Source organism: Lampris incognitus, chromosome 6 (genome assembly GCF_029633865.1).
Source record: "Lampris incognitus isolate fLamInc1 chromosome 6, fLamInc1.hap2, whole genome shotgun sequence".
NCBI classification, from domain to species: Eukaryota; Metazoa; Chordata; class Actinopteri; order Lampriformes; family Lampridae; genus Lampris; species Lampris incognitus.
This window is the reverse complement of record NC_079216.1, coordinates 18,094,858-18,122,054: the sequence shown is the minus strand read 5'-3', so window position 1 is coordinate 18,122,054 and position 27,197 is coordinate 18,094,858. Positions and strand designations below refer to the sequence as shown.

Below are 27,197 nucleotides of genomic sequence, written 5' to 3'. Positions count from 1 at the left end.
GCTTTTGGCTACCCAGCCTATTGGGATGGGCTCTGTCAGTTCTGAAGAGGGAGAATCGATCCCAAAACAGACTAAAATTGCCAATAAAACTTAAACTTGAGCAAAGTGTGAAGGCTGAGGATTCTGCTGAAATGGCCTGCTCATGGGCCAGTGTGGGGATAGGACCGGAAATAAAAACAGACATTGCACAAGTACTTAAAAAGCTAAAAAGGTCATTAAAATCCTTTTTGGTCAGTTCAGACTGCCGACGAGCTGCAACGTTTGTCCGCACATGAACAATCACTTGATTGGTGGAGGATGGGAGTGAGCACAGCAGCCCCAGGAACTTATCCAGGATATCAGGGACTATGGCTTCAGGGAAACAGTAAGTGGCTGTGTGAAAAAATTGATGTTCCTGATTATGGAATCCCCAACTATTAATGTAGCTGGGGGGAAAAGGGGATGTTGAAATCTCCAACTGGGGATGGAGTGTCCGAGCAGGCGAGTGTTGTGGCGAGGCAGCGACATCAGCTCTGAGAATGGATTCCCCTGCCGGCTCAGTGCAAGGAAGACTTCCAGAGTGTTTGATCACAGCCTCTTCCAGGATCATGGGAAGAGGAGATCATTACCCGGGATGAGGGCTGTTGTTTTGACTTCACAGCTTCCAGATGAACGTATTCAACCTTGTTTGATTCACAGTGGGATGGTGAGCCAGCTGAAGACTGCTAGCCACCAGTGGTGGGGAAGCTGCAGTGTCGGCATGCGCCATTTTCACAGAGGGGTCCAGATCGGAACAAGTTGGAACCACAGGAACATCAGCTGGGTGGACTGGAGTGTCATCAGACCGGGCCGCGTAGTGGTTGGAGGGTTGGAGAGGCTTAGGTGAGGGGGTGAGGCAGCCCCGTCCAAGTCTCTTTTACAACCACGGACCACTACCTTGGCCCAGGACAACTGGTGGTTAGGTGTTGAGCGGGAGGAAAGCCGTGGAGAAGTGGCAGGGTCCCAGAGAACTGTGTTCTGGATGGTTGCACTGAGAGAGCAAATCCGTTTGAACTGGCCAGAAGTCACGTCCATGAAGCTGGCCAAAAGGGAGTCTTTCGTATGCATCAAACATCCTCTTCAAGGTCAGCGATCTTTCTGTTTGCTTTCTTAATCAGCACACAGTCCTCACTGGGCAAAGTCGACATGATTGTTTTGGTTAGCTTAACCACAAGCTAGAAACAACCCACATACATCTCCAGCACTACAGAATCGGAGGCCTCGGTGCGATCAAGATGATCGAATAAAATCCATAAAACAATAATGGAGACAAACTATAAAATCAATTAAAATAATCGAATTATCCCAAGGAGTTGTTAAAAGTTATTAAAAGTGTAGCCCCTTTTACTCCATGACTATAGAGGGCAGGGCCCCAGGTTCTCTCACTATAATCCAATTTACATTCAGCTTAGTTTGACTTCCCTAATTATACCAATTCCCATGAAATTAATAACCTTTAGATGAATAATCACACAAGACAAAGTTGCAACTCGAAATATTTAGTTATTGTAAAAACAAAACAAAACAAAAAAACAAAAAAAACGAAAACAAAATAAATAGTGCACTTTCACTATCAAGCTCCATGGCCAGATTAACCTACCAGGAGGTCCTGGGGCACGCACATCCGTTGCCCCCCCCACCCCCACCCCATCAGATAGGCTACACAAACAACACTAAACATTGTTAAATGTAAAACTAATGCAAATACCCATCATGATAGTAAACGCTATGACAATCTGCATGGGATTCAGATGGCGGCTACAAAGTACAACACAATTTTGAATCACAAAACAAACAAGAGATGAGAATAGCAGCTCACAGCATTGCAAACATATTGTGAAGCCTTCTTCCCACTTACAACGGCTTACCAACAGGAATTTCAGAGAAAATAATTTACTGAAATATGGGCACATTTTAGTAAAACTGTTTAATCATTTTTCAGTATGGGCACTCTAGCTAGCACATTTGCTTAACTATACACAATGAAACAATGAAGCTTGGGACCCTGCATCAGTAGACTGTAGCTTGGGGCCCTGCATCAATACAGACTTTGTAGCTTGGACCCCGCATTAATAGAAACTGTAGCTTGGGGCCCCCGCATCAATAGAGACTTGATAGCTTGGGGCCCTGCATCAGTAGAGACTGTAGCTTGGGGCCCCGCATCAATAGAGACTTTGTAGCTTGAGGTCCTGCATCAGTACAGACTTTGTAGCTTAGGACCCTGCATCAGTAGAGACTGTAGCTTGGGGATCCTGCATCAATACAGACTAGCTTGGGCCCAGCATTGCGACGCAGGGTTGGAACAACGCCCCTTGTAGAGTATGATTGGGGATAGCTACTAATGCGAACACAATGCCCTGACCTTTTGGGGCCCTTCGTGGTCTGGGGCCCCTGCCCGGCATCCATAATCCAGCCTTGTCAGGCTCAATACAGTTCAAACACAAAATTAAAGTAGGTAGCTTTTTCAATATTCCAAATCAAACACATCTATCAAACTACTAAAGAGGTCCTCATAACCCACCCTCGTTGCAGTCCTGATTTCACGTGTCCAACCGACGTTATCTGCACTCTTGCAAGCTAAACGGACAAGCGTACCCACTCAGCTCAGGAGAACGGCAGTTCCAGAACGTTCCTACAATGACAGGAAATGGCGGTGCGCGCGAATAGTCCAGGCGCGGGTGAAAACGAGACGAAAGGCTCGCTTCTGGTGACTTGTTCCCACGTGAGGATCCCACGTAGCCGGAGGAAGTCTGAGCAAACCCTGGCGGCTCAAACCGCTATCTGGTGTGTCTGGTCCCGTACGAGTCCCGTACGAGTCTTTTGATAGCTGCGTACGTTCACTGAACTAGCCAACAAGGCTACTACATCAGCTAGCTTTGCTAACTAGCTGGGTAACGACCGTCACGGTGAACTGGAGAATGACGCAGTAACGTCTAACCGACCTTCACTTTACATCCACCAGTATCACACTTATAGCTTACACCTTCGAACAATGTGCGATTAAACTTGTAAACCATAAGACTGACATTTGCTATGTTTTCCAACTATCTCTTCACCGGCAGCCCTGAATCTACCGTCGCCCCCTTCTCTCCCTAACGCCATTTTCTTCCTCTCTCCAACCGCTCGCCCCTCCCTTCACCGTGACCCTTCCCCCTTACTCCTGATTGGCCTTGTGGTGCAGTACGGCGGTGTACTGCACCACAAGGCGGCACCACAAGGCGACATCACTAACCGCTCGGCTAAAGGGTCAGACCCGTTAGCTAAGGGCTAACGTGTCTTAGTGGTAGTTTACAGTCGTCACCCTCTCCCGGAAGCGCGCCCTCGCGCTTTGTTATTCCCGCGCTCCGAAGAGACTTCTGAGGATCTGCAGACTTCCGGATCCCACCGCTGCCACCAATGTAACCGGTCATTTTCTTGCCCGGTGCGGGATTCGATACGGGTGTACTGCACCACAAGGCGGCACCACAAGGCGACATCACTAACCGCTCGGCTAAAGGTGTTACGGGTCTAGATAGATCGATGCCATCGGCTATCCACTAGTTTACCTTAGAGACACATGACCCGCGCTCAGGAACATGTTACATCACTTTGAAGATACTTGGCTGCACTGAGCAACTCGTGTGTGTGTCATTCTTTATAAGATAGCCTACTGAAACATGGTGTCAGAAGTCGGAGAACTTATTTCTTATTTTACTAGCTCGCATGTTTAAGTTTGTAGGCCTGAGTAGGTCACATGTCGGAGGATTCCGATTCAGAGCAAAGTACTTCTGCTGAAGACGTTGTCACAGAGGAGCTAACGCTAGCGTTACCGGCGCCGATAGCATCACATACAATGGCAGCTAACGTGAATATTCCACCACCGTCCCCGATGAGCTTCACAGGCGATTGGAGTGTCAATTGGGACATTTTTCGGGCCGAATATGAAGACTACGACCTCGTCACGGGCATACTTGGCAAGGACAAGAAAATACAAGCGGCTACTCTAAGAAGTGTGATGGGAAGTGAATGCAGGCATATTTACCGCCACAATCTGAACCTCCCAGAAGATGATCAAGGGGATCCTGACGCCATACTGAGAGAGTTGGGGAAATACTTCAAGCCAGCAAAAAACACAATATACGAGAGGTACATTTTCGGGAGTTGCAAGCAGGAGGAAGGAGAATCGTTTGATACCTTTGTGACGAGACTGAGAGAGAGGGCAGCAACCTGTGAGTATGGACAGTTGAAAGATGAAATGATCCGTGATAAGATAGTCCTGGGAGTTGCAAGCGAGGCCGTTAGGCGCAGGCTGTTGAGAGAGAAGGATTTGAACATGGTCACAGCTATTGACATGTGTCGCGCAGCAGAGCAAACTGACATCCGTATGAGAGCAATGGAGTTTGCAACAACACCGCAGCCGGAGGCAGTGCATGCCGTTGCTAGGCAACCCAGACAAAACCAATGGAAACAGAGCAATCCACCCAGAACAGCAGGAGATGCAGGCAATTGCAAATATTGTGGCAGCTCGCATTCAAGGGGCAGAGAGCATTGCCCGGCCTTCGGGAAACAATGTAGGTCATGTGGGACACTTAATCACTTTTCTAAAGTGTGCTTAAAGAGCAAAAAGGGGCATGCTGAGGGCAAGGTAAACTGTGTGGAATACACAGAAGAACCCCCAGAGCATAGTAATGATGCAGATGATCTGTACATGTTTGAGTCAATCGGCGCAGTGCACACCAAAGGAAAGAAGTGGTTTGTGACTCTGAAACTCCACGACAAGCCACAACAATGTCAGCTGGACTCTGGAGCCACCTGCAATGTAATGGGCTTTCAAGACAAGAAAAGGCTGGCCCCAAACACACCTCTCCGCCCGAGTGACACCAGACTGAAGCTGTATTCGGGAAAGAGAAACACTGAGCTCTATGGGCACCTTTGAGACCTCCCCGTGCCTGGGGAGGTCCATTTTGACCGTGATCCTAGTGTTGCTGCAGTACAGAGTGCCCCTCGCAATGTCCCAATCGCAATGAAAGCAGCAGTCAAAGCCCAGCTGGACAAGTACGAGGCTGACGGCCACCTTGCGCCTGTCACAGATCCTACAGATTGGATCAGCAACATGGTGACTGTTAAAAAACCGGAGAAGCTGAGAATATGCATTGACCCTAAACCATTGAACAAAGCCCTAAAGCGCTCTCACTACATCATGCCTACCTTGGAGGACATTTTGTATAAATTGCCCAAGGCCAGAGTCTTCACGTTAGTGGACGCTCGGGATGCATTCCTGCAATGCAAACTGGACTATGAGAGTAGCCTCATGACCACGTTCTGGACCCCCTGGGGGAGGAAGCGGTGGCTCAAGCTACCATTTGGAGTATCGGTGGCGCCCGGGGTATATCAGCGCAAGCAGCACGAGCTCCTCGCCGGTCTGAAGGGCGTTGAGCCCATTGCGGACGATATCCTGGTCGTCGGCTGCGGGGACACAGACAAGGAGGCTGGGGACGACCACGACGTCAAGCTTGCGGCGTTGATGGAACGCTGCCGCGAGGTCAAGCTTCGCCTCGGCCTGAAGAAGTTGGAGTTCAAGGTGGCTGAGGTGCAGTTTCATGGCCACATTCTCTCATCTGCTGGACTGAAGCCCGATCCAGAGAAGGTGAGAGCCATTATTGACATGCCGAACCCAACAGATGCCAAGGGCGTGCAGCGTCTCATTGGCTTCGCTAACTATTTAGCCAAGTTCATGCCTCATCTATCTACTGTCTGCGAGCCGTTGCGACGCCTGTTGGACAAGGACACACCCTGGCACTGGCTGCCTAAGCACGAGGCGGCGGTTCATGAGCTTAAGGCGCTGGCGACAGCCATGCCCGTCCTGCGCTACTATGATGTAACTAAGCCAATCGCAATCCAGAGCGACGCCAGCCAGAGCGGTCTCGGTTGTTGTCTCATGCAGGAAGGTCAGCCCATCGCATTTGCCTCGAGGGCTCTTACCCCCACCGAAAAAAACTATGCACAAATTGAGAAGGAGTGCCTCAGTATCGTCTTCGCCTGCCAGAGGTTTCACCATTACCTATATGGCCGCGACCCAATCACAGCAGAGACGGACCATAAGCCTCTGATCTCTATTTTCAGCAAGCCACTTCTCAATGCGCCCAAGAGACTCCAGAGCATGCTCATGACTCTGCAGAACTACGACCTGAGGGTAATCTACAAACCAGGCCCAGAGATGTTCATAAGCGACACGCTCAGCAGAGCTACGGCTGGATGCTCCGGCAGAGGGACTGCATATCAGCGACACGCTATCTGCTCTCTGCAACAAGAGCAGGAAGACATACAGCACGTGAACCAGGCAGAGTACCTGAATGTGACTAACCAGCGGCTGGAACAGATCAGACGACACACCGACAGAGATGAATGCTTACAGGCACTGAAGAACACTGTTCTCGTGGGCTGGCCAGATGTAAAGGAGGAAGCGCCCCTCATCGCTAGGGAGTACTGGCCCTTCCGGGATGAAATCAGTGTGCAGAACGGAGTTCTGTTCCGGGGGCAAAAAGTCATCATCCCAAAGTCACTCCGCCCAGAAATGTTGACGCGCATACATTCAAGTCACATAGGGGGTGATGCATGCTACCGACACGCTCAAGAGACATTGTACTGGCCCAACATGCAGTCAGAGATAAAGGACTTTGTAAGCAGCTGCTCGACCTGCAATGTGTACGCCCACAATCAGCAAAAGGAGACCACGCTCTCTCACGAAGTACCAACCAGGCCATGGCAGGTCTTGAGCATGGACCTATTCAGCTTCAGACAGAAAGACTATCTCCTAATAGTCGACCACTATTCCGATTTTTGGGAGATTGAGCTTCTACCCGACATGTCTGCAGAGACAGTCATCAAGCGATGTAAGGCACAGTTCGCCCGACATGGTCAGCCAGAGAAGGTTATTACAGACAACGGCCCTCAGTTCACAGCTCAGTTCACACGGTTCGCTTCTGAGTGGGAATTTGAGCACGTGACCTCCTCTCCCAGACACCCGAAAGCGAATGGCAAGGCCGAGTCGGCCGTGAAGATTGTAAAAAATCTTCTGCGTAAGGCCGCGCATGATGGTGAAGACCCCTGGAAAGCCGTGCTTCACTGGAGGAATACACCTACGGAAAACATGGGCAGCAGCCCAGCACAACGCCTCATGTCCCGCCGGTTGAAGACGTCCATCCCGGCGGCAAGCAAGCTCCTGGAACCAGCTGTTGTCGTGGGCGTCACTGAAAAGCTGCGCCACAGGAAGCAACTCGCCAAATCCTTCCATGACAGATCTGCCCGTGAATTGCCGGCACTTGAAATTGGGGAAGTCGTACGGATGAAGCCCCTGCCAGGTGATAACACTGGCCGCTGGAGAGTCGGAACTTGTCTCCGCAGGGTTGCGCCGAGGTCTTATCTTGTGGACATTGATGGCTCCCTGTACCGTCGTAACAGGATCGATCTCAGAGTGGCTGAGCCAGCTGCACGAGCCGCGCACGATCCTGTTGAACCCGCTGCGGCACACACACCGGACGGGGATCCAGCTACAGAAACTGTCATTGAGACCCCTCAGGCTGTGTTCGAGCGGAGCCCCATCAGGTCCATGCCCAAGGCACCATCTACTCCTGTTGGCGCTCCGCGTTCGGATGGACACACTTACACAAGGGTTGGACGGCTGTCTAAACCTCCACTGAAACTCACTATGTAATCTGAATAATGTTGATGGTTGCTATGTGGGAGAGAGGGGGAAAAGAGGAGAAATGTTATCATACGCTACTGTGGTTATTACACTGGTATGGGATATGAAGAGATTTACTGCTGTTGCACTGTTATTGGTTGTTCGTATATGAAAGTAATTTTATTTTGCACTAACTTCATGTGTATGTGTTTATACTTGGAAAAGGAGGATGTTACGGGTCTAGATAGATCGATGCCATCGGCTATCCACTAGTTTACCTTAGAGACACATGACCCGCGCTCAGGAACATGTTACATCACTTTGAAGATACTTGGCTGCACTGAGCAACTCGTGTGTGTGTCATTCTTTATAAGATAGCCTACTGAAACAAAAGGGTCAGACCCGTTAGCTAGGGACTAACGTGTCTTATTAGTAGTTTACAATATTTTAATCATATTTCAATATAGTACAACTGTACCTGTCCAGGGTGTCTCCCCGCCTGCCGCCCAATGACTGCTGGGATAGGCTCCAGTATCCCCGCGACCCTGAGAGCAGGATAAGCGGCTTGGATAATGGATGGATGTACCAAAATAATAAACTTTATGAAACCAAAATAATAACCGGATTACAAAACCAAAATAATAACCGGATTACCAAAGTATAAAGCAAGCAGAGCAACAAGCTGGGAACCGGAACCGGTAGTAGGGGATCTTGTTTTATTATTATTATTGTTATTAGCCCTTTCATGCATGAATTATGACAACTTCAGTCAGGATTTTTTTCCTTATGTGTTTCTATCTCTCTTAGGGCATGAAAAAACAAGATTTGAACTTGATTTTTTTTTATCCAGATTTTTCAAAGAGATTTTCACATGTCCACTTAAGTGGACAACATCCGTTTTTGTTTTCAACTGAAAATATACTGTATTAATAATAATACAGTAATAACATAGTAATACTGCGTGTATTTGACAAACCAATGAATACAATAATATAAAATTATCTGAAAACTATAAAATACATAGAAAAAATAGTACAGCTTCAATTATTGCAACCGCAATTGAGGAATACTCTATTTCACTCTTCTGTATAGATTCAAATCCCACAATGAATGTTTTTACTGTTAGCATTGCTACAAATACACTAAACCTTGCCATAACATCAACATATGGGAAAAGTACACACACACCATTGGCATAAAGTTAGTCTGTCCATTAGAGCCTCTGAACTGAGGGTAGGGGAACACTATAACAAGATCCTATCATGCCCAGACTCGAGGTTTAGTGGTGTGCAACATGAGGGGAAACATTTACTGTGCCTCAGTGTGTTTGCATGGATCATTGTATAAACTTCTTCATTTCAACTAGATTTATGGAATGGCTGTGTAATGAATCCTTAGCAAGCCTGTTGACTGTAGAGGTGCCAGGCATTGACGGTGGCCACATCCAAGAAGTGGAAGAACAGTCAGATGTACCATCGTTTCTTCTTGCGTCTGTGGGGGTACATTGCCACACACTGATCCATGAGATCCACGCCGCCCATGTGCTGATTATATAGCATTACAGAATATGGCCTTTCAATGCTGAGCGTCTTCTTTTCTTTTTTGCTCCATCTCTGGGCCACATCTGTTGGGAACTGGCCAGCGCAGGATGAGGCCATGTGGATCACCGAGCTATCTAGCCAACGTGAGATGGTGATGTTTTGACCATTGCCGACAGCAGAGCAGGCTCCTCTTCCTTCTTTCTTGAGTTGCTTTTCACTCTTCAGTTTCTCTTGTGCTCCATGGAGCCTGTTGATCCTGATTGTGCCAGTGCTATAGATGCCCTGGTGTTGCAATGCCATAATGAGAGGAATGGTGCAAAAGAAATTGTCAAAAAACACCTTGTGGTTCTTTTGCTGTATGTCGTCACAGAGCTGCATAACTACGTCTCCAGCCATTCCTAGTTGACTGATCGGGCCATGCCCAGCTGAACCCTGATAGACTTCAAATCTGTACATTTCTTTTCCTTTTTGGAGTGCACACATGTTTGTATTCTGCACAATGTCATCTATCAGATCTTCGGGAAACAGGTGCATAAAGAAATCTATTGGTTCTGTTCCCTCAACATTCACTTTCCACTCTCCTAAAAAAGTAGGAAAGTCTCCCTCAAACTGGTTGTCTTTGATTTTCCAGGTCTGTCTGCTTTAGTTTGGCACATCCTCCTCAACTCCTTCATCCTCAGCTCCCTCGTCCTCAGCTCCCTCATCCTCCACATCCTTGGCTTCCTCATCATCCTCAGCTCCACTGTCACTACTTCTAGCATTAGCTACTCCTTCTTTTTCTGGCAACCATTCATCATCACTGCCATTAGCATCATCCTCACTTGACTCAGATGGTATTTGCTCCACTATCCTGTTGGCCTTCTTATCCTGCTCTGCTCTTGACCACTGCAAAATATAATGATATACAAAAAACAGCTAATTAAATTCCAATAACATAAATACATTTATTTACACGCAAAAAAGTTACCGCAGACGAAGTATTTTCAAGAACAACAAGTCACAGTAATAGTATGAATTGTAGTCGAAATATAGCTAGTGACGCATGATGTCCCATTTAGTGGACAGATGATATATTGGAATTTTCTCACAATCTGAAATCAGTACTTGGAAAATTTAACAATGACATGACTCCTTAGATGTTACAACATTTTTTTTTACCTGCAAGGTTCTCCTAGAATATAAGGATTGCACGGATATTCCAGAGGAACTCGGCATTTCTGGCTGACCGTTGGCCATATTGGTTTGGAGGGAAAAAATAGCATATACAATGGCTTTCCACTAGGTATCAGTGTATAAGATGATGCAATAGAGTCCACTGTAGTGGCTGATGTGCATCTATGCCATCAAAACCCATGAATATGCAAGAAAATGGCTTTTGAATAGCTGTCCACTGTAGTGATCTCTATGCATGAAAGGGTTAGTATGGCATTGTTTTGTTTGCATACTAAAATAGGCATACACTTACTGTACTGTTCAATAATTTTTCTTGTGTCACAACCTGAGTAATTTAGTTTATGTTTCTTTGACTCAGCAGTAATTTGTTATCTATTCGTTGGCACCAGTAAATGTACATTTGTAACCACAGCAACATGAATGGCATGGCAACTATCACCGCGGTAGAATGTGTCAGCATGGAAACGCATCGCCTACGCTAGCTTCGCCTGGTTCTAGTTTTAGATGATGCAACAGGTGTGAATATTTATCACGTCCAACTGGTGAAACTGACCGCTGGGGACAAAGGCCTTGTTATAACCGTGAAGAGAGAGTGAGTGAGTGAGTAAGTGAGTGAGATAACTGACGTGCAGTGTTTTACAATGAATGATGTAAAACATCCATCCATCCATTATTTGAACCGCTTGTCCTGCTCTCAGGGTCACGGGGATGCTGGAGCCGATCCCAGCAGTCATTGGACGGCAGGCGGGGAGACACCCTGGACAGGCCGCCAGGCCATCACAGCCCCCCCCACACACACACACGCATGCACATACACACACACACACACACACACACACACACACACACACACACACACACACACACACACACACACACACACACACATTCATACCTTGAGGCAATTTAGTAAAAAAAACGTAGCACAGTTACATATGTAAAACAGATGTAAAACAGTTTAGATACATAATTTACAGAAATCGGTGTCCTACAGTCGATGTCCCCTGCAGCAGATTCGACCCCTTGTACATCCTCAGAAAATCTTTCAGCTGACGACACAGTCAGCTGTATAGTAAAACTGGCTGAATTTCTTTTTTACAGTTGGTTGAACATGAACTTTGTTTGAGAAGACGTGCAGGTCCCCTGTGAGATCAGTGTCCATGTTGATAGCCGCTTGGTGTTTTAAAACGTAGCCAGCTACCGGAGGAGATAATGAAGGTTGGGGATAAAAGAGATCCTCATGTGTTCCTGCAGGCTCTGCCCCCTAGCAATGCTTCCAGCTAGGCAGATATTTCCCCCTGGTATTTTTTTTTTGTTAGAAGTAGGAGTTATCACACTGAGATGTGTCTGTGAAGGCTGCAAGTTCAGGCCATTTTCTCTTCAGAAAACCATGATATGAAGGGGAAATATCCAACTCAGCATCCGGTCCAGACATGGCCGCGGTCCAGCAGAGACTAGCAGCACCCTCTAACAGTGACTGTCCCTGTGATGAATGTATGTAATTATCTAAGATGAATATGAATAGAATAAAGAGACTAGGTAGTGATGAGGCTAGGCCCCTCTGTAATGATATTAATTATCATCATCATCATCATCATAAGAAGAAGAAGAAGAAGAAGACGAAGAAGAAGAAGAAGAATATGAGAAAGAAAATGAGAAATCTTTTTGTGGAGAACTGCTGTGGTTTTGTCTAATAATCATCAAACTTCAGAGGTTATGCTTCAGAGTAGACAGAATATCTTAAAATATTTGCAATTTAACTTCATTCACACTTTCAAGTCTTTCAGGTGAACAAGTCCATCCATCCATCCATAATCCAAGCCGCTTATCGTAAATACAAATTATAATGGGCCCTGTGATGGCCTGGCGGCCTTTCCAGGGTGTCTTCCCGCCTGCCGCCCAATGACTGCTGGGATAGGCTCCAGCATCATGGGAGCAGAGTGAACAAGTGATTTTTTTATTTCAAACATTTTTACACCGGTAAAATATCTTACAGCAATGGTTTTTTTTTGTTGGTGTTTTTCTTGCTTAAAAGGTTGTTTAGCCTCCGTTTTGAAATGCCATTTTTTACAGTGCCCCCCCTTTTTTTCTCCCCCAGTCGACTCTGTGCATAACTGTAGTCCACTGACTTCCGGTTTCTACTGAAGCGGTCATACCAGTTTCCTGTTTGTTGGCGTGTGCTATTGACAATGGCATATTTTTCGCAATGCCTGAAAGATTTACCATGGATTAATGTCAATGACATGCACAGAGTTGTCAATAAACGTTCACCTGCACCTACCAGCAAAGGGCAATTGACAATTCTGTGCATGTCGTTGACATTTATCCATGGTAAATCTTGCAGGCATTTCGAAAAATATGCCATTGTCAATAGCACACGCCAACAAACAGGAGCAGTGGACTGCACTGCTCCACCTCCTCTGCCGATCCGGGGAGGGCTGCAGACTACCACATGCCTCCTCCGATACATGTGGAGTCACCAGCTGCTTCTTTTTACCTGACAGTGAGGAGTTTCACCAGGGGGACTTAGTGCGTGGGAGGATCACGCTATTCCCCCCAGTTCCCCCTCCCCCCCAAACAGGCACCCCAACCGAGCAGAGAAGGCGCTAGTGCAGTGACCAGGACACATATACCCACATCCGCCTTCCCACCCACAAACATGGCCAATTGTGTCTGTAGGGACGCCCGACCAAGCCGGAGGTAACACGGGGATTCGAACCAGCAGTCCCCATGTTGGTAATGTTCTGTCTGCACACATCGACAGTGCTGCATTTGATTTGGTGCTGTTCTATTGTGCTGGGATTGATTGGTGATGCCTGCGGGCTCTGGGTTGTTTGATCGGGTCTGCCTGTGATGCTGTGTCAGTCTAAATAAAGAATGCAACGTAGCGGTTGTGTCGAGCGACAGCGCTGTGTCCTGACGTGATTTCTGAATACAATATTGGCGACGAGGATGGCTGATATCTCTCTCCCACCACCTACCCCCTTCCTGGCATTACCTGGCGAGTCTCCGGTACCATGGACTCGCTGGCTACATAGTTTTGAAAATTACATCATCGCCTCAGGGCTCGACGACGTGAGCCAGGCTAGGAAGACGGCTCTGTTGCTACACTGCTTGGGAGCAGAGGGTCATCGTGTGCTCGGGACTCTGGGGAACGTCACAAGCTTTGCCGAAGCTGTGGGACTTATGAGCACCCATTTCGCTGCTCCACAGAGTGCCCTCCTTCGGCGATTTATATTCCGTCAGCGACACCAACTGCCTGGTGAGTCTGTGCGGCAGTACGTAGCTAATTTGCGAGGGCTAGCTAGCTCATGCAAGTTTGGCCCGCTTCAGGACGAGATGGTTCCCCCTCCCCCTGAACAGGCGCCCCGACCGACCAGAGGAGGCGCTAGTGCAGCAACCAAGACACTGCAGCAACCAGGACACATACCCTCATCCGGCTTCCCACCCGCAGACACGGTCAATTGTGCCTGTAGGGACGGTAGAGGCTAGTTCCCATCGATGCAGAGAACGGTAATGGAGTAGAGAACGGTCAACTGAGCATGCGCGAAATGCCTCTACCATGCCTCCACACGCCCCGCGTAGCATCCAGGCGCTAGGATTCTCAGGATTCTAGGAAGACCCACCCCTACTCTGCGTCTGATTAGCTAACTTTAACCCTAACCCTAACCTTAACCTACCCAAACTACGGAGGCAACGAGTACTTGCGCATGCTCAGTTGACCGTTCTCTGCATCGATGGGAACTAGCCTCTACCCTGTAGTGACGGACGCCCGATCAAGCCGGATATGACACGGGGATTCGAACCAGCGATTCCCGTGTTTGTAGGGAACGGAATAGACCGCTACCCGAAAAAGTCCCAACTATGTGATTTTGTCTTATTTCAAACACTCTTACCCCAGTAACATCTTACAGCAATGGAGTTTTTTTTTTAAAAAAATTTGCTTGTTTTGGTGTTTTTCCTGCTTAAAAGAGTTCATTTAAGCCTCAGTTTTGAAATGTCATTTTTTCAGTGCTCTTTAAAACAAAGTTGGTGTTACACAATAAAGAAAAATAAAGCCTGCCGAGTAGAAAATTCAAGCAGTAAAACAAACAAATTAAAAAAAATCTTTTTTAATTACATAAAGCAAAAAAGTCCGAGCTGCAATTAAAGACAGACAGAAAAATACAAACCCCAATTCCAATGAAGTTGGGATGTTGTGTAAAACGTGAATAAAAACAGAATACAATGATTTGCAAATCCTTTTTGACTATATTCAATTGAATACTCTACAAAGACAAGATATTTACTTTCCAAACTGATAAACTTTGTTTTTTGCAAATATTCACTCATTTTGAATTTGATGCCTGCAACACGTTCTAAAGAAGCTGGGACAGGGGCAACAAAAGACTGGGAAAGTTGAGGAATGCTCAAAAAACACCTGTTTGGAACATTCCACAGGTGAACAGGTTAATTGGAAACAGGTGAGTGTCATGATTGGGTATAAAAGGAGCATCCCCGAAAGGCTCAGTCGTTCACAAGCAAGGATGGGGCGAGGTTCACCACTTTGTGAACAACTGCGTGAGCAAATAGTCCAACAGTTTAAGAACAACGTTTCTCAATGTATAAATGCAAGGACTTTAGGGATTTCATCATCTGCAGTCCATAATATCATCAAAAGATTCAGAGAATCCGGAGAAATCTCTGCACGTAAGTGGCAAGGCCGAAAACCAACATTGAATGCCCGTGACCTTCGACCCCTCAGGCGGCACTGCAGTAAAAACCCACATCATCCTGTAAAGGATATTACCACATGGGCCCAGGAGCACTTGGGAAAACCATCGTCAGTTAACACAGTTCGTCTCTACATCTACAAGTGCAAGTTAAAACTCTCCCATGCAAAGCGAAAGCCATATATCAACAACACCCAGAAACGCAGCCGGCTTCTCTGGGCCCGAGCTCATCTGAGATGGACTGACGCAAAGTGGAAAAGTGTGCTGTGGTCTGACGAGTCCACATTTCAAATTGTTTTTGGAAATCATGGACGTCGTGTCCTCCGGGCTAAAGAGGACAAGGACCATCCAGATTGTTATCAGTGCAAAGTTCAAAAGCCAGCATCTGTGATGGTATGGGGGGGGGGTGTTAGTGCCCATGGCATCAGGGGTAACTTGCACATCTGTGAGGGCACCATTAATGCTGAAAGGTACATACAGGTTTTGGAGCAACATATGCTGCCATCCAAGCGACGTCTTTTTCAGGGACGTCCCTGCTTATTTCAGCAAGACAATGCCAAGCCACATTCTGCACATGTTACAACAGCATGGCTTCGTAGTAAAAGAGTGCGGGTACTAGACTGGCCTGCCTGCAGTCCAGACCTGTCTCCCATTGACAATGTGTGGCGCATTATGAAGCGCAAAATACGACAACGGAGACTCCGGACTGTTGAGCAACTGAAGTCGTACATCAAGCAAGAATTGGAAAGAATTCCACCCACAAAGCTTCAACAATTAGTGTCCTCAGTTCCCAAATGCTTACTGAGTGTTGTTAAAAGGAAAGGTGATGTAACACAGTGGTGAATATGCCCCTGTCCCAGCTTCTTTGGAACGTGTTGCAGGCATCAAATTCAAAATGAGTGTGAATATTTGCAAGAAAACAATAAAGTTGATCAGTTTGAACATTAAATATCTCGTCTTTGTAGTGTATTCAATTGAATATAGGTCGAAAAGGAGTTGCAAATCATTGTATTCTGTTTTTATTCACGTTTTACACAACGTCCCAACTTCATTGGAATTGGGGTTTGTAAATAAGGACCAATGCAACAAGAAACAGCAGCAGCAACAACAACAACAAAAGCCAAAAATGATAGCGAAGCCATACAGTAAAGTAGATTTTCAGACGAAATTTAAAAGATGACAACAAATGTGCTTGTGAGAGTCAGTTATTTTTATTGGCACTGATGCAACCCAGTCCAGACGACACGTGGGCAAGTCTGGCTGCAGCCACAGCATCACGGGTGAGTGTGTGTGTGTGTGTGTGTGAGAGAGAGAGAGAGAGCGAGAGCGAGAGCGAGAGAGAGAGAGAGATTTTTAAGTAACTTTTATTCTAAAGAAGTACAACCATATTCAAAACACAAGCAAATGAATAGATACTTAATAAATCACATCAATTCTCCAGAAAAAAAACAAGTTGGTTGTCTTTTACCGAGCACAACACATCCCCATGAGCCCAGATAACACTGTATTGCTTTTTATCGTTAATTTCTCTGTAATAATTAAAATCTGATCTTCTTCTGACCATTATTTCACACCAAAAAAAAATAATACAAAAACTGTGATGGGGCATCCATTTGAGACACATACATGAAACGTGAGCGGACCAGAGCTCCCTGTGCTGTAGTGCTCAACAGGTTGGCTAAGGCAGCCTTTTTAGCTTTAAGGGCTTCAATATGCACTTGATTTGTCCAACTTAAAAAATTGAGATCACAGTAATTTCCTGTTACTATTGGTGTTCCCCGGGGCTCTGTATTGGGACCCCTCCTATTTATTATTTACTTATTACCTCTTGGACACATTTTCAGGAAATTTGGCATCCAATTTTCACTGCTATGTGGCTGACACCCAGCTTTATCTATCCACCAAGCCTACCTATACTCTTCCACCCACTTCCCTTTCTGACTCCTAACTAGAAATTAAATCCTGGTTCTCATACCACTTCCTCAAACTTAGTGACAGTGAAAAAACCGAGGTCATCCCAGTAGGTACTAAATCTACTTTGGCCAAACCTGATAGTTTTTCTCTAACTTTTGACAATTCTATAGTTCCTCCATCGCCTCAGGTTAGGAGTCTGGGTGTCATCTTGGACAGCACATTATCGTTTGAAACTCACATCAACAATGTTACTCGGTCTGCATACGTCCACCTACACAATATTAATCATCTTCATCCAACACTTACACCTAATAGCACCGCCATACTCATTCACATACTGGTTACATCCCGCATTGAGTACTGCAATTCTATCCTCTTTGGTCTTCCCGTCCAAGTGTCTTCATACACTTCAATTGGTCCAGAATTCAGCTGCTTGTATCATTACCAGAACTCCTTCCGTCGATCAAATCACTCCTGTTCTTCAGCAACTCCATTGGCTCCCTGTTAAATACTGTATTGACTTCAAGATCCTGCTTCTCACCTTTAAGGCCCTTAATAACCTAGCTCCTTATCTTTCAGAACTCCTTCATATCCACACGCCCTCCCGCACTCTCACATCCTCTTCTGGGGCCTCGTTCATCAATCGTTTGTACGTAAAAATTTGTTCTTAAACACCCACGGAATTCTTTAGCCCTGCAAATTGTCTGACAGGTAGCAGCAAAGCCTGGTGGTTATTTGTAATTCCTTTCCCCTAACATTTATTGTCTACCTCTTGCAACGAGCAATCACCCAGGCTTGCAAAGACGTCAGTGTTAGCCAACTGGTTTCTAAATTCAGGGGTTAGCCAGGTTCTACACTGATCTGTCAGACAAACCTCAGGGCTAAAATTTTTTTAAAAAATCCCATGGGTGTGTAAGCGCAAATTTGTATGTACGATTGATGAATGACGCCCCTGCTCTCCAATTCACTACAGCGTTGGCCCGCTCGACTACCATGGGGTCTAGAGCCTTCAGCCATTCTGCCCCCCGCCTATGGAACTCCCTCCCACAAGACTGACTCTCTTTCAACCTTCAAATCTGATCTCAAAACTTGCCTTTTCAAACTGGCATATTCTGTCTGATCCACGCTTCACTGAGTTTTGTGCTAATGATGACTTATCTGTTGTATTAACTTTTTATTGTCTACCCTGCTTCGTTTTGATTTTATGCTGTCTGATACAATGCTGATTGTTTTTTGTTTTGTTTTTATTAACTGTGTTCTGTAAGGTGTCCTTGAGTGCTCTGAAAGGCATCCACAAATAAAATGGATTATTATTGTTCATTATTATTTCCTGTAGAATCCACTAAACTCTGTAAATCTACTATTTCAATATCCAGTTCTTTAAGAGGTCTGGTAATGTGCTTGGTGACATTGCAAGTATACTGCTGACATAACTGTTTTATTTTGCTCTTTCCTATATCCCACCATTGCTGTGCTGAAGAAAAAGTAGATTAGCTTTTTCTAAAGCCCATAGAAATTCAAAAACCTCTCTGAAAGATCTATCATGTAAAAGGCAAGTATTGAAATGCCAATATGTACTCTGTACTTTAACATTCTGAAAGAAAAAGGAGCACTGAACAAGACAATAATCAGGAAACCAACAGGAACTATTTGACATGTTTTAAAGATACCAAAAATGATGTTTAAAACACTAATAATGATCAAGTCTGGCCAAAGTTAACACATTTTCCTTGGAGTGACTCCAGGTGTACTGCCTGTCACTCCTGTTAACACCTCTCCAAACATCTTTCAGGCCATGGGTTTCAATCAACCGCTTAAGTTTGGCAGATGAAGCGGGATGAGGTTCTAGATGATTCCTGTCTAGTTCTGCATTTTCTGTACAATTAAAATCCCCTCCCAGAAACAAAGAAAAAAAAACCTCCGTACAATTGTGAATTACATCACATAAATGTTCAACAGCCTCATTCTCTCAATGCCCGAAACTGGGGCATAAACATTCACACAAATTATTTTCAGACTTTTGTATTGTACTGTGACTTTTAAAATATGAACACACATTATTTCTTCAACCTCAAAAGAAGAGGGACTAAAACACACACACACACCTCCCCAGGCCACCCCTTGTTCCAGTCACTTTCATTCACGGCATCAAGTCAAGTCCATTATGAAAAGAGAAGCTGTTTTCACATCATTCCTTGCTCCGTTTATATTTAAAGACCCTATTGTGGAGTTAGAAAACAACGAGACAGGAGACGTGAGAGTAGACGTAGTCGAGGTAGTTTACTAGCTCCAACTTTGCATGTCATACGTTCGACAACGACACTGAACTGTGTACCGGAAGCGGAAGTGCATTATCTGACCTCTTAGGTGAATGTCTCTAGTTATATAGATGTGGGTCACCACACTATTTTCAAATCAGCCATAAAAAGGGAAGAAGTTGTCTTTACAACAAGAAAAAAAAACAACATGCGAATAAAATGTGCAGAATCAATTTTGTCTTAATCGTCATCCATTAGTTGTGCTTTGACTTTTGTCGTAATTTTCTTTAGCCGGTAAATCTCTTGGTCACTAAAAGCCCCCTCTTCCTTGCTCAGCCATGCTACAGACCTAACAAAAGATCTTGAATCGGGAAAATACTTTTCAGTTTTAACTGCCATTTGCCCTTTAGTTTCAGTTAATTCTTCTTTCTTTCTTTTTTCTCAAGGGGATAAAAAATGGTTTCCTCCTCTTGGGATGGCATCCACTCACGTACTCACATTCCTCATCAGATGAATCATCCAACACTTTCTTAGTCTTGGCACCACCCTGTTCTTTGTCAGACATGTTCCTTTTACTACCTTTAATTGTTAGACCATTCTCCTCTGTAGACATGTTTTCATCTATCAGTTCATCAATGACCACACTTTCCAAACTTTGACTAAAGCGCCCCCCCCCTTTATCTTTGTTACATTTCTTTTCCTCTGTCAGCTTGCTTTTTTCTGATTTCTCCCTGGTCTGGGGAATAATCGACTTCATTTCTACTCTTAGCTTGATCCTGTTTCACAATCTGCTCCCTATCTTGCGTGTCTGCCTTGGTCTCCTCTGCTTTCTACAGACTGCTGCACACCGGGCGAGTCAGACTCGGCTGCAGGCTGCGGTGCTTCAGGCGGACTCGATCTGGCGTGCTGTCCGGCCTTCTGGACAAGACCGAACCAAGTGTCCTTCTGCCCTGCAACCGAAGCGTTTCATCGTTTCAGAAGTCGCAAACACATTCACCCTGTTTACAAGACCTGCAGGCGAATCCGATTTGTTTCTCAAATCTGATCTTTAGGACTGAATGTCCAGACTGTTATTTGCAAGTCATCAGATCGGATTTGGCTTCACTCAGACTGCAGCCACATCGTCGACCGATCTGCGTGGTAACGACGTAGGCGTGGGTGCGTTGCACGTGTGTTGTGTGACGTAATATGCTGGCGACTTCTGTGCAGACAGACAACAACAAAACACAATGGATATATGTCATCTCACTCTTCAGGCACTGTCAAGTCGCGGTGCAGAACTCCTCCGTCGCATCAGACAATATCAGCGACGAAGGAGGCTGATATATATGTTATTTGCACATTCAGAATCTAACGTTAACATGTGTTGCGTTGTGTCGCGTTGCGAGTGATGTAATGGACAGTTTGGAATCCGATTTGACTGGCTAGAGCGTCCAGACTGAGACACATCTTTAGAAATCCAATTTGAATCAGATATGAAATCACCTCCGAATGTGGCTCAAATCTGATTTGCAAGGATCAGATTCCAATGTGTTTTTTTGCTGTTCAGACTATATAAAAGAAATCCGATTCCAATCTGGATTTGCCAAAAATCCAATTTGGGCTGCCAGTCTAAACGGGGTACAATTGGTTTTAAAATATATTTTTTGTTTTTTGTTTGCGATCGGCTCACAAGTGGACAGAGCTAAACACAAGTGTAAACGACCACCAAAACGTTTTGTGAACCGGTTACTCAAACCACTTGAGGTGGTCTGGGACGCATTTGCCCACATATTTTTTGTAGTGTAAACGTTAATGCGTCCCGATGCGTCCCCAACAAGGGCGTAACAGGAATGTACGTCATCATGTGGTGGTTGTTTTGGTAACAGCGCGCCAACTTTCGAAAAAAAGGAGAGGAGAGGCAAGCCCCCACGAACCGGCAGCCATCTTGAAGTCAGTGCGCGATTACTGGCCAAGCTCAGTACTGCAGTTTGGGGCCGGAAAGAATGTGTGGAATGTGCTTGTGAACGCGGTGGCCCCAGCCTGCGCGCTCCATGGCCCCAGCCCAGCCTGCGCACTCCTAGCTAGGTATCCCCGCAACACTACGTCACAGCCCCCTTTCCCCCAGTCAGTGGCAATTACACAGATGCACTTGACCTCGCTTGAGGATACAGAGAGAAGAAAGACGAAAATGCCAACTTGTGCTGCCTTCAACTGTACGACCCGAACTGAGACGAAGATTACTTTGTACCGGTAAGTGAAATTTTATTGGCAAAAAGTAAAATGTAGCTAAAATCGTGATTTCAAAGCGTGCTCGGCATGCTAGCTAACGTAGGCTAGCTTGTTAGTGCTAGCTAACGGGTGCATGTAGGCTGGGGCCGGCAGTCTCGTGCAAGGTCGAGCACATGAACGGCGACCAGAAATAGGTTCCTAGAGGTAGGTGGTGAATTAAATGGCGAATTAAAAAAGAAAAAAACACTCAGATGTCAAAATCTGACAATATACAGAGATGATTCCGACTTTGGTTAGTAGCCGCAAACAATTTCCTTTCTCGTAATTATTTTCTCTTTCCCCATGCTGGCGGACGTGAAAAAGTCTTTTTGGCCCCAGGTGCAGTACCGAGCTTGGTCCCTATTAAATGCGCTACTGAGCACTGGCTTCATGCGCCATTGCGCAACTTTCATTGGAATGAATGGGGGGGGGGCGTTCCCCGTAGTGTATCCAGTCTATAATACAGAGGACAGTGTACGTGGTTGGTGTACAAGTGAAACGAGATGCCTAATCTCCATTTGGGCAGAAGAATCAGTTCTATCAATCTCAAAGTTGTAATAGTCTGTACATGTGTATTAGTGCTTGAAACATCTTCAAACATTAGCTATTGTTTTCACAGCTAGTCGGCAAATCTTGCGCTTGACTGAGGCCCTTTGACCTTGTAGCAGAAGTGACGTAACAGTAACGAAATCTTCGGAGAAATGAAATCTGATCACAAGTGGTCAGCAGGACGCATTAGAAGACGCACGATAGACAGGTGTAAACGGCAACGTGTCTCGCTGTCCACTTGTGATCCGATTACCCAAAACGCATTTTAAATCCAAGTGTAAACAGGGTGATTGTAACTAAAACCGTCAACTTTGAAAGTGAAAGTCAAGTTCAAATCACCCGTGCTATCCTTGAGGATCATAAAGACCTGTCTTCTGTGACACACAACGTGTGATTGGCTACTTAGACCTAAAGGAGCTGGGCCTGAGAGTAGGAACATTGTACGCCGGCCTGATAGAGACGGCCTTGGAGTAGAAACACTATGTGCACCCACTTCATTAGGACGGCCTTGGAGCAGGAACGCCATGCACATAAATCTGATTAAGACACGTGCTACACCTGCAAGACAACATGAGGGAAACGGGATCGACAGTGACAAAGGGAAACCACAAAAGAAGATCAAGCCTGTCTCTGAAAAAGAACCACGCCTTGTTGTTTTAGTATATATCACTATGTGTTTCTGTTATTTGGCAGACGACTCCCGGTTGCACCGAGGGTACGTCTCCAGCGCTGCAGCATTACCTGTGAACTATTTGTTGTATGCCAAATAAAACATCACGAACCAGCAAGAAGCCGTCTGACTTCTTATTTGCCTATGTCGACCTGAATCAAAGAACTGGGTGAGTCTTTTGCAAAAGATAAGACTCAACAATTGGTGCCGTGACCCGGATTCTGGCTCGACGGACAATTCGACACACTCCGGGACTACAGCCAACCATCGCCAACTCTCCATCCAAATTGCAGGAGCTCTGTAGCTAAGGTAAGCAGAATACCTTTTCTATAAAATTCTGCCGGACCCCGGTCCGTTTGCAAATTGGATGGAGAGGGGGAGATGGAGGAGAAAAGTCCCTACTAAAAAGTAAGAGAAAATATAATTGTATTGTGGCATATGCAATGAATGTGTTTCACATGTAATGTTTAAAACATATAGAGAAACACCACAAGGGAAAGAAAATAAGTGTCCTAGTTTAGTACAGCAAAACCATTTGGACAAAATAAGACGTAATCAAAAGAACGAGTCTGGGACCGTCTTTTTCTTTCCTGTAAAAACGGAGAGTTGTCGCAAATTTAGGAAGAAATAAGTAAGAGAAAGAATAAGGACACAGGGAAAGATTTGTTGTTTTTCACAAACTGTGGGGTGGTTTCCTGGTTTACGAGACTTTTTTGCCTGTGTGGAAGTTTTAAACACACACCAGGCTCCGAAACCAGTGTGTTTGCTTGTCAAATGGGGTAGGCCTAGAAGAATATAAGGGATAAGAGATAAGGTCAGGGACCTAGAACACTGTATAGCGCCTCTGAGTAAAAGGGGACACTCGGGGAGTGATACCTGAGCGAGATTTGAAGTGAAGGTACAGCCGCCCCGTGTGGGTAGAAGCCTGCTGTATTGTTCTCGCTCGAGGTGATCAGAAAACCGGCGGTTGACATTGGGTGACCCGACAGGGCCCCAACCTCTTCCGTGGCTGGGTTCCCCGCCCTCCCCCGGACCTAGAGTCCACTTGGTTGGCGTGTCAGTGTATATGAACAAAGTGTGTCTTGAAAATGTCTGATAAAATTAAAGCAGTGATAGATTGCTGGCAAAAACTACCCCATTACACATTAGGCAGGGTCCTGCACAAAGCCCTAATATTAAGAGCATACAGGACTCTGCCCGGAGAAATAAATAAATTGGCAAAAAAAAAAATATTAGTGATTTGGGCACATGAAATGCAGGAAGAAGGCCTGCTAGGGAAATGGACTGATCCACCATCCAGCGCACAACAACTAGAATAATATGAGGCACAAGCCCGCGTTAAAGCGGCTAAGGCGGAAGAAAAAGTTGGACAGATGGGATGTCTAACAAAGAAATCACAGATACGAAAAGCAGAACGAGAGGCAGACAGACAGGCCACCATGGCCGTCTGGTTTTTCGAAATGTTACAGACTATGCCGAAAACGCCGAACCCAACTCAGCCAGAGACAAAGCAGAAAAGCAGAAAAGAGCAGGATAAAGCAACCAAAATAAAGGAGGAAGAAGCAGAAAAAGGGGGGCTAAACTAGGGGAACATCTTTACCCGACTATAGAAACCCAACCCACTGCCCCTCCACCATATAGTCACAACCCGTTGGTAGAAACACCCTCGGCGTCAAAAACACGACCCCAGGGCACAGCATAAGATATACAGGCCCCTCTTATGGCTGTTAAAGGCGGGGTCATAGGTGTAAGCATCGCCCCAGACAACGCAGGAGACGCTCCCGTCACTCAAGCAGACCTGGAGCAGAAACTCGCGCTGATAAGCAAACACATGAACGAGATAGAGGGGAAAAAAAAGGAATAATAGATCTATGGGGAATGACCGCCCAAGAACAAGAGAGACGAGGAATGGCGTATGCTAGTAGCTTAGAAAGACATACTGAAGAGTTAGAGGAAGGGAACGAGAACGTAATGCAAAAACCAGACAGTAGGAATAGAGGGGACGAAGAGTGGAAAGAGATGGATGTGGGAAAGAAGATAAAGCAAGAAGCAGCAACTAAAGCTAAGACTGGGAAAAAGAAAGTTGTACAAAATGTAGATAGTAAGAGTGAGGATAATACAAGTGATTCAGAAGGAAACAGCACAGGAAGTAATTAAATGGCTGGTTAAAGAACTCATACCCAGATATGGGTTGCCAAGAACCATCAGATCAGATAATGGTGCCCACTTCACAAGTGAGGACCTTCAGAAAGTTGAGGAAATGTTTGGGATCAAACACAAATCCGGCTCAGTCTATCACCCTGCCTCCCAGGGACTGGTGGAAAGAGCATATAGGACAATCAAGGAACAATTGGGAAAATTATGTAGCAAATTAAGCCTGAAATGGCTAGACGCCATACCACTGGTACTGTTCAACATGAGATCTCAACCAAATGCAGCACATGGGTTAACCCCTCATGAGGTGCTAACGGGTAGAAAAATGCCATGCCCATTTACCACTTGCCCTACCACAGACGGACACACTCTTATAGGACAAAGAGAAGAAATTGGTGATTATGTAACAATGCTTAACATAGCGGTGAAGTGTTTGTCCTCACAGGTACAGGAAGCACTTCTGCATGATTCAGACGACGTCGTCCCACCACCGGTGGAAATAGGGGAATGGGTGTTGAGGAAACAACACCGAAGAAATTGGAGTGAACCACGTTGGCTCGGCCCATTCCAAGTGGCCCAAGCTACTGACTACTCCCTACAAGTCTGGTTGCAAACAGACAGACTAAGCAACTGGTGGCACAAGACTCAGTGCTGCAAGACAGACGCTCCGACCGAGCGGACACTGACTGACATTAGAAAAAACCTGAAGGACCTCGACAGTGACTATGACAACCCCGACGAGACCTAGACATGACACAGGAAATCCATTTAGGCTACTCGGATGTGACAGACTCCAGGGACTGATCACCCTATGGTGTCTCTCACTGATGATAGCAGGACCACTGTTGTGGTGGAAAATGGCTCAGGCCTTACGAGAACGATCTAACCTAGAGTCATGAAATTCATATTAAGAGACCTGGAACCCCACTAACTGATATCGCTAATGATACCAATCTGACCCAATTACACCACCACATAACTAAAAGAGCAGTCAACACAGCTCTAAGGGATAAATGTTTATCAATTTAAGGGGGAATAGAACTAAATTATACTACAGGGAAAAGCTACACTTTCCAATTCGACCTATGTGATGTAATTAACTGTGGGGGGAATCTCCAGGCATGGAGAGGTTATGACATATACTTCTGTGGAATGACGGGGCAGCACCCGACATTCGGCAGGTGTATGTGCAATGTTCGGCTCTCAGTGTTGTACTTTTATCCCAAATAACACGGCGCCTGATGGCACACTTACCAGGGCATTGACAGGTCTAAAGATGCTCTCAGACGAGATCCAGGAACATTCGGGGGTAAATGACCCATTTGGAAACTGGATGTCAAAATGGTTCAGCAAATGGGGAAATTGGCTGTCCTCTCTGGCCAGACCCATATTGGTCATAATATTAGTGTTGATTATTGGAGTTTGTTTCTGTATACCTATGTACAAGGCCTTATGCATTTGATGCATGGACAAACACATGAAATCTAGTATAACATCCCTCCCCCTGCCCTACCAGATGAAAGAAGTAGAATTGCTCAGGCCTCTCAACCCAGATGGAGAGAGCCTGTTAAAAGGTGAGACAGGGTCTTTTAGGGAGGATAACCACTCTCTCAACAGATACCATTCTGGGATGTTCGGTATGGACCATCCCCCACGAGACGAAGGGGGCCTAGAGGGACCGGACCTCAGCGAGTTGGATTTGGATGACCCAGACAGCCCCCTGGACAGCCCTGTCTGAAGGAGGACCCATAAAGCATGCATTCTGTGTTTATGTCTCTATGCTTGTAGAAACGGCCTAGCCTCCCTCAGTTAACTACACTTTGTATTACTTATATACAACTCTGCTGTGTGCAATGAAGAAACGCTTGCTGCTTGTATTTAGCACCTATGTACCCACACGCTACACATAGGCCTCGCAGGTCATTGAGGAACCCACAGCGGTGCCTTGCAAGGATGCCTGGGGGACATCCCACCCTGGGGCGGAACCAATGACCGAATACTGATATAGATACCCACGCATGTAGAACCTGATAATGTAATAAATTCCCAATAATGTAATAACCCCGATAATGTAATAAAAATCTGCTCTTGAGTCCATTGAAAATGCAATAAAACCTGATAATGTAATAACTTCCTGATAATGTAATAAAGTGCATTTCCCAATAATGTAATAAACCTTTTACCAATAATGTAATAATGTGTTACATTAACGGGACGTTATTACATTATCAGGTTAGCCTTCATTTCCCTGGTCCTGATAATGTAATAATTACCCAATATTGTAATAATTTAACA

At 45.7% G+C, this 27,197-nt stretch overlaps 1 protein-coding gene across 1 annotated transcript in view; it reads right to left on the bottom strand.

Moving 5' to 3' along the window:
* The window catches only part of LOC130114162 (neuronal acetylcholine receptor subunit alpha-7), a 91,363-nt gene that overhangs the window by 46,348 nt on the left and 17,818 nt on the right, over positions 1–27,197 (bottom strand). The window lies entirely within an intron of this gene.